The 15,041-nt window shown below is 37.2% G+C and overlaps 1 pseudogene; it reads right to left on the bottom strand.

The window, feature by feature from the left end:
- Nucleotides 1-2,543: 2,543 nt before the first annotated feature.
- LOC149258825 (CBS domain-containing protein CBSCBSPB3 pseudogene) overlaps nt 2,544-15,041 on the bottom strand; it is a 119,512-nt pseudogene continuing 107,014 nt past the window's right edge.

Genomic DNA, 15,041 nt, shown 5'->3' on the forward strand with positions numbered 1-15,041 from the left:
AAAGGATTGATGAATCTCATTGAAGATTTGTTCAAATGAATGAATGGAAGAAGACAGTTTGGCATGACACCATTGCAGAAATCTACCTTGAAGTGTGAGGGTAAATAATTTACAAGAAAAATATTCACAATTGACTTCATAAAAATCACAAAAATTAAGAAATTGAAGTGTGCATTGAGATATGGTTGTTCCACCCTCACCATTAAATCATTATTGAGACAAGTTGTAAATTAGCTCCATAGGGATTGTAAGATTCTCTCTATTAGAAAAGAATCCCGGGATTATGATTTAGGAAGAATCAATTCAAGATAAAAGGTTCAAAATAGACTTAAATGGGATTAACTTGTCATCTGGCCCTCCTTCTAGCGGCACTTGTAGACAGTGTTATTGACATTGCTGATGCAACTATTGGTGCATTTGTTGGATGTAGTGAATGATGGTTGGCATTGATGTCAAACTGGGCAACTGTTTTCATATGATTGTGTTTCTAGTAGTTCGAGTGACATATGGACTCCTTCATGGATGGACTTACAGGTGCAGTGGTTGCTATGACAGGTAATTGTGTTGTAGTTTTGGCTTATGGCAGATGTTATGTATGGTTGATGAGTTTATGCATATAGTTGATGACAATTATTCAGGTGGTTGGAGATTTATGGAGCAGGTTAACAGAGGTCTAGGGTGAGATGTTTTCATTTTTCTCTATACTTTTCCACAACCACACAGAGCCAATTTTATGTGTGCATTTGTAGGTATTTAACCGCTAGATGCAGTCTCTTGGATGTAGTTGCATCTAAGTTTTTCATGTCTTAAGGGTGTGGTTATGCAACTAGTCATGAGTACTAATATTTTCACTGGTATTGGTTCGTGTTTGATTGCTATATGTTTGTGTGTGTGGTCCATGTTGGAACTTGGCATTGGAATTGTAGATATTAGTATTACCATGGTATCTTCCTATGGTATTGGCTTGGATATTACCATGGTACAAAGGTCTGTGGTATTGCCATAACCATGGTATTGACTTGGATATTACCATGGTAAAGGTGTCTGTAGTATTGGCATAACCATGGTATTGACTTGGATGTTACCATGGTAAAGGTGCTTGTAGTATTGGCATAACCATGGTATTGACTTGGAGATTACCATAGTATAGGTGTCCATGGTATTGGGATAAACATGGTATTTTCCTGTGGTATTCACATGGATATTTGTGGCGATTATTTTGGCATATACTTGTGAAAAAATATTGTGTTTTATTTTTTATGGTGTGAGAATGGGAGAGTGTGCTATAATGAGTGTTCCAGCATATTGCATATTTGTAGCTGTGTTGAGTAGTGTGTATATCAGTTTATCTTTTTTTAGATTTAAATTAGTGAGCCTATTAGGTTGCTCATGTTGAGCAGATTTGAAAGCCCTGCCTGAAAATGCATGAAACGTGGTTCGCATGGAGGTTTTGAAGGCGTTGAGGCTTCATAATAGACAGTGTGTAGATAAGGTGGGCTCCTTCTAGTAGACAAATCATGATAGGAAGAATATTTTTCCAAAGTCCAGTATTGTTGGGTGAGGCTTGTTGGTCGTGGTGGCTTCCAACGAATGGTTATTTGTTGAGTCATGAGAGAAGAGTCTTTCCAAGTGATGTTGTCGGTAGAATATCTTAGCAGTCGAGTATTCCAGCTACTAGATGTTAGCTCCTCTATCTAAAACATTGTTCAACATAATAGAATATTTGAGCAGTAGTAACAGCGTGTAGTTTTTTTCCCTTGAGAGTGTTTTCAACTAGAAAACCTTTGTGTCCTCTTGTGTGGATGTTTGATGTTGCTCATGGTGTTTTCATATGTTTATTTTATGTTGATTTCTTATGTTAGCTCCTAGCTCACTAATCATTGGGTTCTTTTGGTAAAAAGATATAAAAAGTTAATAAACCCTCACATTATTGATTCACACCCCCCGCCCCCCCAATAGTGAGATCAATTCTAACAATTGGTATCAAAGTGGGGTTCTCTAGGTGAAGCTTGATTGCTTGAGAGAAGATAGCGGGCCATGGTGAAGAATAAGAGGAGGCAACCTAAAAAAAGAAAGAGAAACAAACAAGTGGTGAAGATTTATAATTCAAAAGAACCCCTTTTCTTGCTTGTAAAAAATAATGAAGATGCATTAAAAAAGTGTGTTTGAACACACTGTTTTAATGTATCTTCAATTTGTATCAATGTAGGTCTTCTCAAAAGTATGCATAATGGGTACTCATTGGATGTGTAATTTAATTCTGCATCCAACGAGTGTCTACACTCAAAAATTGAGTAACTAACCTACAGGGAGATAAAGCCAAAATTACAATTAATTTTTTTTTTTTCCTATTTTCCCTCAAAAATATTTACATGTACCTCTTTTAAATTTAAAGGATTTTGATTGGTTTACATATTATGACATGGGATTACATGAAAATTTCATGGGCTCTTTTAGGATAAATTTCCTCTAATGGTAGTGTATGTTGATCCCCAACTATCCAGATGTGCAAGTTGTAAATCAACATATATAATTGATTTATTTTATTTCTCTATCTTGTCATTATACAAATTTGAGTAATCTACATGAAACCTCAATCCCTACAATCCATCTAACCTAACATAATTCACTATTGCCATAATATCATTGTCTGTTTCAAGTAAAACTTTATCACCTTCATCATCCTCATACAAAATTTGAGTCAGATGAGCCCAATCAATGTCATCTCCCAGTCGTTGAATCATTGCAGATATGAGTTATGTCAAACTCTTTGTACCACAACTAAACCTGTGAACCTAGCCTTTTTGATCCTCTAATGTAAATGAATAAATAATTTCCTAGGTTTAGAGATGGATATCCAACTTTTTCCATTTCTGTTGTCTCGTAATCCATCCTTGTAGATGCATCACTGTGGGAATCCTCATAATCTTCTGTTGGATATAACGCCAAAGTTGAATCCCAAAACTTTCACGTCATTGAACCTTCCATATCATTTCCAACTGCTCCAAAGCTAACCACAGTGGCCATCATTGCATGCATAATTTGCAACACATCTATATAGGACACAACAAATCCATCTCTATCCACCACTGGTAGGTGAAAGAATTTTCCATCATGCATTACGTGTAAAGAATGAATAATTGGTGTATCAATAGTTACACATTTTGGGTTTGGTTTCATCAGATTTTCAACCAATGTTGATTATGGGGATAGAATTTGTGCTACAAATCACATCAAAACGTCATTTGAAGTGAGGATTCCGTGTGGTTTATGCTCAATTGTTACAACTCTCGCATTCATCTGAAGTTCCTGCATTCTCTTTGTCTCCATATACATAGATTCAATGGGTGAAAATGTTGCTACCTTTGTATGCTCTGTGATAACAATGGATAGAGAAGGTCTAAACATTCACTCTCGTAATGTCTCAATAAAAGTATTAGAAACAGAAGTGGTGCTTCCCCACTGTCGCTTCACCCCTTCCACAACAGTCATAATGGCATTACCATTTTCTGCAACCTTCTCCATTCTAGCTATGACATCCTATAAGAATTTTTTAATATAAGGAAAAGCTATGACCTCCTCATTTTCAACGATAGGCATGTGTCTAAAATTTCCTTGGACCATTTTCATTAATGCACCTACTGCTAATGTATCTGCCATTACGAATACAGGGTTCTTTTTCATGACCTTGGATACATATGTCTGAACTGGTTTTAAACCTTTTGTTATAACCCTATATACTAGAAAAATTATTATCGCAAATGATTGCAAGAATTAGAATTGGTTTCTAGAACAAATATCTGATCACCATAAATAGCCAGTATATGTATATTATATCAAACCTTCCAAAAACGAATTCTAGAGAATATTTAATGACCATGCAAAACCAACATTATCGATTCCATTCTATTAAGTGCCATATAAACATATTGATATGAAACTTGATTTACTTTAGCAATTAAATTCAGATTTTGGATTGATTTCTGACGAGAAGAAAAATGTCTGACCCAAGGGATTTGTATTCTCACCCACTTGGGCCAAACAATATATACACACCTTTCCTTTTCAAAACACCAACACATACTACTTTTTGTTCCCTCTCAATATACTCACATTTTCCATACATAACTTATATATATATATATATATAGAGAGAGAGAGAGATATATATATATATATCTATATCTATATATATATATATATATATATATATATATATATATATATATATATAGATAGATATATACATATATATACATAGATATATATATACATATATATATACCTATATATATATATATATATATATATATATATATATATATATATATATATATATATATATATATATATATATATATATATATTTATTGGAAACGTGAATTCAAATCTTCTAAAAAGTGACAAGGCAAACAAATATATCGCACTACTACAGGGAATTAGAAAGAAAAAATGCACAAACCTCAATCTATCAATGTGCACTGTCAAACAACAACTACTAAAGTAAATGGAACCCATATTTATGAGGAGTTATAGAATATTCCTTGCGCCCAAATCCAATCACCTTTTTTCCAAAATATGATCATGAATATAGGAATGTGACTGAGGAGCCTCATCAAATTCATAAATTTGACTAAATTTCAAACCCCGTTATCTAATTCACCACCCATTAAACTAGGTTCTTTGTTGTTGTTGCATAATAACATTATCTGGAATAGCAACCAATGTCCGACTAATTGAAAACAACCTATTGTAGTTTGGCATTACAACAATTGCTTCTAATTGTTGTAGAATGTTTACTTCACTTGGAGTATAGTGTTGACCTTTTGAATCACATACAAGAACATCTCCACACATTAGAAACTTGAAAAGGGAACATCATTGTTTTGGCATTTGTATCATTCTTATTCGAATCACCAGAACTCACAAATCATGGAAGAAAAATCGATCTATGGGATTTTGTTTGTTGCTTTCACATTGTTCAAATAGTAATAAATCCAATTTATCCATTTACTCTTCAACGATGCACGCTCTCTTTCTATTCATCGACCACCAAATTGAAATGTTTTCATATTTTTGTCTTTAGATTGCAAATAAAAATATTTTTCTTCAAATTGAAAAATTATTTTTATTCTAATTGTAGATACTAGCATCATGAGTTTCAACTTTTTATTTTTGCAGGAGATTCATGGAGCTATGTGGTTCAATTCAACTGATTCTTTTAAAATTTAATCCCATTCGAAAAACACACAAAAAGGAAAATAATGCTTACACCATCTACTGAAGAAATATTCTTGGAGGAGCTCCTTCTAAAAATATGCTCTTTCTGCTTCAAGCTCCTCTCTGAGGCCAAGTTGGCCTTAGTTTTCCTTTTGCTTCTTCCTCTTCCAGATTCTCTTGGTTGTCACTTGTTGATCACTTTGATGCATGTTGGAGGCATTCACACTAGGATTCTTTTTCTTCCATTTAAATTCCATGATGAACAAGGGAAACTTGCAATATTTTTTGCATTATGGCCAAGACTATCACAAGTAAAACATATTATGTGCCAAAAAAAATGGTGGAAAGGGCTCAAGTCTTTTGTTGGTCTGCCTTTTTCTACTTCTTCCATGAAACTTACAATTAACATGCTTATGCCTGAAATCATTACACATAAAGCAGTAGCTATAAAATACACTTTTATAACTGGTCAAAGGAGAAGTTTCATGATGCGTCCTTTTGTTTGATTTCTTCTTTTGTTGCATGCTTCTGCAGTTTGCAACAATATTCCCAAGCTTTTGATAGCTAAAAAATTTAATTGATGTTGTGGATGATTTGTCTGGTAAAACCTTTGCCTCTTTTGATTGTTGGTTTTGTTGTTGTCCTCTACTACTGTTGGCACCAATTTTTGTTGTTGGTTGTTTAAATTTTATTTCTGAACTCGTTTCTCCTTCTTGCAAGTTAGGATATGGAGAATTTTGGCTAGTCTTCAACTAAATGGCTTTCTCTTTTGAATTACTTCTCAATTCAACCACTTATGCTTCCAATATTTCACATTGATACTATTTTTCTTCATATTTCTTTCTCATTCCTTCTCCAATTTTCCTTGCTTCATCCAATTGAGTTTTAAATTGATGATCTCTTCATTGTACACACTCCTTCTCATCAAGTATTTGTAGTAATTTTTGATGGTTTTTATTTTCTGTTGTGATCTTTCTAATCTTAGTGTCTAGGGTACCTACCTTTCATGGTTCTCCATATTCAAGTTCTAAATTTTCTACAAAACTTTTTCCTCAACTTCTCTTCAAAAGATCAGATTTAATATATTTGTTATCATCTTCTAAATCATCAAACTGAATAAAATCACCATCACTACAAGGAAATTTATTGTCAAATATAATATGATCACTTAATTTTGCATCCAACGAATGTCTACACTTGAAATTTGAGTAAACCTACAATGAGATATGCCAAAAATACAATGAAAAAGTAGTTTTCTTCTTTTCCCTCCAAAATTCACAACTCCTATTTGATTATTTTAACTATTATTTTATTATTTTTCCTTAGGAGGCCACTTTTAGGCTGAAATTTCCTCTAATGATTTGTAGCAAGAGTTGTTTTTGTATCAGGATTTGGTGTTTCAGCATCAAGATATCAATTCCCATTTAAATTAAGGTGCCATGTCGTTTAAGGTTTGTATTTTTGTTGGCTCTTTTGTGATCTCAATTTGAAGTAAGATTTTCTCACAAAGTTATGGTTCTCTTTTCAATATATGATGTAGTGGATTTCCACTATGCCGTGATAAGTGAGTTTCACTAGGATTCACATTTTGAAGAGGTGGATGAAAAAAAGGAAAGAAAATTGTGCTCTTCTCTTATCACTGATCTAGTAGCAAGAGGCTTGGACTTTCTGAAAGTTGGATACATTATGAATATGTGCACAAGATTGGTAGAACAACTTGTCTAGTCCAACAACAACAACAACAAAATATGGTGTGCTCTTTCATGTGAAAGGATATATAATAAGCAAGCAAAATGGTCTGTAATAGACATGTATCTATTCATGTAATATGCTTCAATAAAGACATGTAATGATGTAAACCAATCAAATTATAGTTTGAGAGTGTGTCATGATGTAAACATTGGGTCCATAGAGTCATTGATGTCATTTGATGAAGCTCTGTAAAAGTGTCATCTTTGGTTGTATTTCCACGCAAGATGTCTATAAAGCCATGTAATTTATGGTCAAGAGTCAGTCTTTTGGTCGATGAGTTGTATATTTCAGCGAGGAAGTCTTCATTGCAGGATGATGATGATGATCAGGGGAGTAGGCATAGTTATTTCTCATATGTTGCTGCTTGGTGGATATGGACGGTCATGATTACTACTATGTAGGTGATGATACAATGCTTTTCTTAAGGCATAATGATTAATGTTGATGATTATTATATGTTCCAGGTAGCTATGGTATGTTGTTGGTGATGTTGATGGGGAGAGTTTTGTTTCTCATGGTATAGTGTTGCTGGTGCTCATGTTGTTGTTAAGTTGAGTGGTGTTGTTGTTGTTGGTGCTTATGATGTATTGTTGTTATTGAGGTAGTTGGAGTTGTTAATTGGGTTTTGTGTTGTTGGACTACATCCTTTGTTACTACTGCTTCAAATGAGAGTTGATGATCTAGGTGGATATTGGTGGCCACCCTCCTATTCCACTTGGACCCCCACCATTGTTTATTTTAGTTTTTTAGTTTCCTTAATTATACCACAATTTACTATTTTTGACAGTTTTTTCGGGTCCTGGATTTCCGGAGCCATTTTGAGGCCCTAAATGATTTTTTTTGGCGAAACAGGAAAATTTCATTTGAAATTTTTATTCCTCGGATAGATATTTCTAACGAGGTATTGTGCACATCAAACATAGATCGTATGCTAAAGTTACGACCCCACGAAGTTGATGTACCAAATTACCCAAACTGGGCCCATAGTTTTGGCACTTCATCTCCTAGGGATAGGTTTTTGGATGTTTAGAGTTTTCCATTATTTATCAATAATAAATAGGCCTTTAAACCTCATTATAACATATTTTAGAAGAATGTAGTTGCCACGTCTCTTCTCAGAGATAAGTTACCATCGCCTGAGCTAGTTTATTTCCATTTTATATGTAAGCATATTTCAGTTCTTTGATATTAGTGAAATGAAGTTTTATTCTTGTTGCATATTTGTGTTTATGTTTATATCTATATTATGTTAATGCATTCCTGCATAAGTCTAGATCAGCTGAGTTTGTTGTTGTTGATTCAGGAGAGAGTGATTTATTGTTGCTATTACTTTTTGTCATGCATCCATAGAGGAGTGAGTGAGTTGTATTGTGGTCAGATACAACTCATGTCTAGGGGGGAGCTATTACTTTTTCAATGTATGATCAATACAGTGATGCCACCATTGATGTTTTTTCTTTTCTTTTAGCCATTTTCCATTGATTTTATAGGTGGAGTGCTTGAGGAGGAAAGTATCAGTTGGATGGTTCAACTGGATTTCCATCAATGCCAAAGGGGGGGATTATTGGCATTGATGATGAAACTATTGGTGTAGTTGTTGGATTTAGTGATTGATGGTTGGAATTGATGTCAACCTCGGCATGTGTTTTCATATGATGGTGTTCCTAATAGCTTTAGTGGCAAATGGACTCCTTGATGGATGGACTTACATGTGTAGTGGTTGCTATGACAGATGATTATGTTATATTTTTGGCTTATGGAAGATATTATGTATGGTTGATGAGTTTATGAATATAGTTGATGATAGTTGTGGAGGTGGTTGGAGAGTTGTGGAGCAGCTTGGTAGAGGTCTAGGGTGAGATGGTTTTGTTTTTTCTCTATACTCTATCAAAACTACACAGAGCTAGTTTTATGTGTGTGATTATAGGTAGTTAACCACATGGATGCAGTCTTGTGGTTGTAGTTGCAGCTGATATTTTCATGTGTTGAGGGTGTGGTTATGGGACTAGTCATGATTACCAGTATTTTCCCTTGGTATTAGTTTGAGGTTGATTTCTATATGTTTGCATGTGTGGTCCAGGTTAGCAAGTGGTATTGGCATTACAGGTATTAGTATTACCATGGTATCTGCATATGGTGTTGGCTTGGATATTACCATGGTACAAAGGTTCGTGGTATTGGCATAACCATGGTATTTAAGTGTGGTATTGACTTGGATATTACTATGGTATAGGTGTCTGTGGTATTAGGGTAACCATGGTATTGGGATTAACATGGTACAAATGTACGTGGTATTGGCATAACCATGGTATTTACCTATGGTATTTGATGAGCCTCATAAATGGGTAATTATATGGGCTCAATTTACCTCCTAACCTAGTCAAATCAACCATTCTCTTCGATTATTGTATGATTTTCTGATTATATTTATGCTTATGGAGTGAGTTGAGTTAGTTATGATGCCATGTGGTCTAACATGTGTTTAATGCAGATTATTGATGAATTTCAAGGTCAAAGTCAAAGATCCACTGGAAAAATGGCAGCAATAACTCGAAGTTGACAAAGGAGAGGACTTATAGGAGGAATCCCCCTCATTTTTTACTCCTCACCTTGAATTCCCCTTCATTCAGCTCAGAGTACAAGCAGTCGAATCATGCACTAGAAGGCAGCCGAGCAAGTGGAGGATGACTGATGATTATCTCGAGTTTTGGGAGTCAAGCCTCCCTGATTTTAAGGAAGCTGTTGGTAGATTAATTTGTATAAGTAGAGAGGCCTAGGGCCTCACAAGGGCAAGATTTTTGTTGGATTTTTTCTTATGTAAACTCTGCTCAACTTTGAGCTTATTATTTTGTGACAGTTTCATAAAATCTTGCTATTGTTTTGGAAATAAAGATGGAATCCTTTTTGTGTTAGCACTGAGTTACCTCAAAGGGCTGAAGCTCTTGGGTTAGGGCCCAATCCAAGCAGCCAAGCTCCTATTTACTTGTATTTGTATGTTTTATTTTAGTTTGTAGATTAGGTTGTTGGTAAATGTATTTCTTTTATGTTTAAGAATAGGTTGCTTTTGATGATTCAGTAGTTTGATTCCATTTGTGCTTTCTATAGCTGGTTAAGCAGTGATAAAGAGAAGATTAAAAAGGCTAGAAATAGTGCCTTGGCCTCTCTTCCTCCCTTTGGGACCATGATTTGAGGCAAAGACCCTCTTGCTGCCCCAAAAACACAGATTTTCCTAATTCATAGGACTTCTAGTGTTTGCGGCTTTTAGTAGGTTAATAGTCCAACTTTTCTTTCCTTCAGATCTTCTTCATGATGCTCATTTCTTTATTTGCAATAGTATTCTTTCATGCTTTCCTTTCTTGCATCATTTCTTAGCATTTCCTTTCATAGATCATAGTTTATACTAGTTTGATGCAAAACTCTATTTTTCTAGATGCACTCATTTCGTTGCTTGTTTGATCTTATTGGTTGACTGTTAGTTCCTTTACAGCAAATCACTTCTAGAAGTAGGCCAGCTTAGCAGCCATCACATCCTCCATCTGATCCATGCCCTACAAGTCTCCCAAATCTCACCTCAATTCTGCCTTAGTTCCCTGAATTTTCCATAAAACTTCTTTCTCTCTCCTTGAGCAAACCCAATCATCTTCCTCTCTTCTGGTGATCCTTGGTAGACCCTAGGCACCCTAACACCTCATTCCAACCTTCATCCACCTTTTCCACCCACTCTCACACCCTCAAAATAGTGGAAACTGCTCTCGGCCTCCTCCCGTAGGCCTCTTGTAGCGGCCCTATTTTCCTCCTGTAGATTTCATGTGTCCTCTTGTAGATTTTCCTGTAGGCTTTCTTTGAAGGCTGAATGTGGGAAAAGCCTCTAGAAGGCCACCTAAGACTTCCTAGGACCCATCCACACCATCCTACATCCTCTCAAGTCCCAAAGCCACCCTCAAATTCCACCTATTTGCTGCCACATTCACACACAATAAATTATATGCATGTCAAATTCACATAAAAATACATAAAAATCCAAAAATATGTTTTTTGCCCATTTACTTCCAGAAATAGATTAGTTAGATGTTTTTTACTTCCTTGAGTAGGTAATGACATTCCTTTCATGGTTTTCATAGTGCTTTCTGCAAAATTAGGGTTAGTTGGTTAATTAGGGATTACTAGGTTTGCTTTACCTTTCCAGTATTTCTCCTTTCTGCAGTTAGAGTAGCATCTGTAGAGTAATATTTCCCTCCTTGCATTACATACAGAGCTTCTTCTGGAATCCATAGAAGTTGGCTTGAGATCCTAGTGATATTGTGCCAAATAACCAAGTGACAACCTGCAGTAAGAAATAGTAATTGTGGATACAACACCGACGCTTCCAAGTTTGTTACGAACTACCGGGTTGATAAGAGTAAAGTAGGTAGCCTAGGAGTTGCAGCATTATTGTTGCCATACTGGTGCTCACCACTTTTTGGCACCGTTGCTGGGGAAGCATCAGAGTATTCTATGATTACTACTTTCTTCTATTTTCTATTGCAACATTCTACGAATAGTTTGTTTAAGCAAAAGTAGACCAATCCTTTCATTTCCTTCAGTTCTGCATTTCCTTGTTTTCCTTTTCAATTCTGCAAATTTCATTTCAGCAAGAGTAGACAAGTCATTTCTTTTCCTTCAAGTTTTGGATTTCCTTACTTTCCTTTTCAATTCTGCAAATTTCATTTCAACAAGTCCATTTCAGTTAGTTGCAATTTGTTTTGGTCAATCAATCTTAGTTTCTGCAGGTACTTTCAGTGTGGGGAAAAAGAAACAAAAACCAACCAAAAAGATTTCCTTTCATGCTGCGTAGGAATGGAGATAACTCAGGAAAAATTTTGCCCAACACCCCCACAACTTCACATAGCCAACCTTCTCTCTTCTTTGGTGGTTGCGATCAAGAAGAACCTTTAGGTGAACAACAAGACATATTTGAAGAACCTATAGGGGAAGAAGAAGAAAACATTCCTCTGGAGCCAATGGCTAAAAACAGAAATGTTGGGGACAATACCTCTTCTTCCAATTCATCCATTAAAGGTGAAATTGGAAACATGTTGGATGACTTCAAGAGTGAGATGCTACAGATTCTTGCCATGCGAATGGATACCTTACATATGAAAAGAAAACAAGAGGAAGTAGGGAGGGCTTTGGCCATTTTTTTCCCTAAATTCACCAGGAGGCATCCCAGGAATGAATGCCCATTGAACTCTATAGAGGTTTGTTCAATCTGTGAAGAAAATCATTTTACAGATAAGTGCCCTTCCTTGCCTGGACTTAAATTTGTATACCGAGGGGTCGGAGGAGTCACTGAACAGATCTATTACATAATCCAAAGGAGGCCGCATGGACCTAGACCATACCAGCAGGGGATCCAAGGGACATCTCAGGCATACTACAACCCCAACCAAGTCACCTCCATACCTTCTTGGGGCCCCCCTGCTCATCCTTCCTGGTCCACGCCTCCTCCTTGGCCCTTCACATCTCAATATCATGCCAAACCAACCACCCATTCATTTCAATCCTATGCTCAGCCGCAACCTCAGTGGAATGAATCTCATTAGGGGTGGAGGCCCCAATACAACTCTATTCCCGCTCTTTTGCCTCCACTACCTACCCAACCACAACCCCATCGACATCCAACTCAAATATACACTCCCACTCAACTACGTGTACCACCATTTCCAAACCCACACATTGAAGTAGCTCAACCCATTTACAATGCTGAGGTACAACACTTCCAAACAACTCCTCTTGAGCTCAATGGTATTCACCATAGCTCAGAAAGAGTATTGCAAAAAAGTGATTATATTGATATCATTGAAGGACCACATCCAGAAGAAGAAGATTCAAAAGAGAAGATCAAAGAACCATGGGCGGCACTTGATGAAGAGAAGACATCAAAATCAGAGATCGAAAGAGCTCCCTCATGGTTACCATCAAATCTTCCATGTATTCAAGAGAAAAATCAACAAAAAGAGGAAGATGTGAAGGTCATGGTAGAAGAAGACATGAAGAATGATCTAGATCAACAAAAGGACCAAGGTGTTAGGGTCCCACCCTAACCCCCTTATTTATGTCATGGGGATCACGTCATAGTCAAGAGTCAATAAAGCCCATATTAATATTTGAAAGTGGTTAACCCGCAATTAATGACGGGACCACAGTTAGTTGCAAATGGGCTGTAGTATTAGATAGATGGTAGTAATAAAACCCACGGTATTGGCCCGTGGTATTGCATGTATGAGTCATATATAAAGGATAGAGACTCCCTGCGAGGAGCATTGTGTCTTATTTTGTAATCGAGCTCTGCTCTATTGGAGGTTGCCCCCTCGAAGAGGCATGTGAACATTGCTCTTGAATAATAAAATCATTGCTATTCTGTGTTCTGGGTATCTTTTCTTCGCATCTTCTGTGTTCTGGGTATCTTTTCTTCGCATATTCTGTATTTGGGTATTATTTTGCAGGTTAAGAGCATAACAAGTGGTATCAGAGCACTTTCCAGGGCTCGGTGGGATCTCTAATTTTTAGCCAATTTTTTTTTGGCTAGAGACGTGTTCCGGTGTCTTTAAACCACGGGATCTGTCGTTAAGCGCATAAACCTGCGGATTTGGGGAGGCATGCACGTAGGAAATACAAGAGGTGGTCACATCTGTTGGACTCCCTTGTAACCCCTGTGGGTACCCCTTCGAGTAGTAGCGCATTAGACAGAACCGCGCACGGACTGTCTTCCACGTACCCTCTGGGTATATAGGAAGCCCCCTAGGCTCCCTTGAAACCTTGCCATAGATAAACCTTCGGTCGTCTTGTGGCTACAGTACATCGAGAACAGCACTCGGAGAGATTACTCGCCCGTACGATAGGGTAGTCGGGTTGTACGGCTAAGGGTATGGTCGATCCTCCTTAGTTAGAGCCCTGAAACATTGGGCCGAGTACTACTGTCAGACCCTTATGTATATTGCGATCTGTAGCACCTGACACTCCTCTAGACCATAGTTCCCTTTTCTATCGAGGATCACACATCAAATCCGCGTGTGAAAAGACGTGCTGCAGCAGCAGACATCGGTCCCGCAGCTCCATCAGATCCGCAGCAGCAGTTGTTCCACCATTCAGATCTCTCAGATCCACCAGATCGGAGTTGTTGTGAAGGGTTCCTGTACCGGGGTATACTTTTCGCAGGACGTTTGGCAGCATTGACATTTTGAGGATTTGGCGACTGCAGTATTGATCAAGAAGGAGTAAAACTCCGTTAGGAGTTTTCCAAAAAAAAAAAAAAAGTCTGAGATCTTCCGAGGCGCTTATTGGTGATCTAGCCCATCAGCATCAGGACGACGAGCTGAGCAAGGTGGTACCATTCAATTTATTAGAAAAAAATAAAATAAAATTTGGCGGTCCCAATTGTTCATCAAGTTGGTGTATGGTAGAAACTAGAGCTCAAGCGATGGCCAATGAAAGGCTAGACAAAATTGAAGCAGATCTGAACAACCTCAACCGTCTGATTGGCGGACTAAGTATCCAGGTAGAGAAAGTACTCGAGAAGGGCAAGGAGCCAACCCAAGTGGAGGAGTCTAATGGCCATGAATACCATGAGGGTGAGTCTAGCCATTCTCCTCATGTCTGGCACACCCATCCACCACCCAGTCAGCGACCTCCCAAGTTGGATATGCATAAATTTGACGGTTCTCACACGTCCGCATGGCTAGCACAAATGGAGCAGTATTTCAAATTGAATCGTATCCTAGATGAGGGGACTAAGCTTATGGTGGGAACCATGTATTTGGACAATGAACGATGGCAATTGGGGGAATGGCATCAACATTGCAATGGACATTTTTAGAATTGGGCCCAATTTACCAAAGCTCTTCGAGATCGCTTTGAATAGGAAGACTCTTTTTTGGGGCGTCTCACTAAGCTCCAACAGACGGGTACAGTGGATGAATATATTACCGCTTTTGAAGCCTTAGCCTTCCGCACTAAGGGTCTCACAGATGAGTTCTACATGGAATGTTTTATCAGCGGTCTTAAAGAAGCCATCAAAGCTCAAGTTCTAC

This window comes from Pinus tabuliformis, chromosome 6 (genome assembly GCF_031772625.1).
Source record: "Pinus tabuliformis cultivar Carrire ecotype Pingquan chromosome 6, CPIR1, whole genome shotgun sequence".
In the NCBI taxonomy this organism is placed as follows: domain Eukaryota; kingdom Viridiplantae; phylum Streptophyta; class Pinopsida; order Pinales; family Pinaceae; genus Pinus; species Pinus tabuliformis.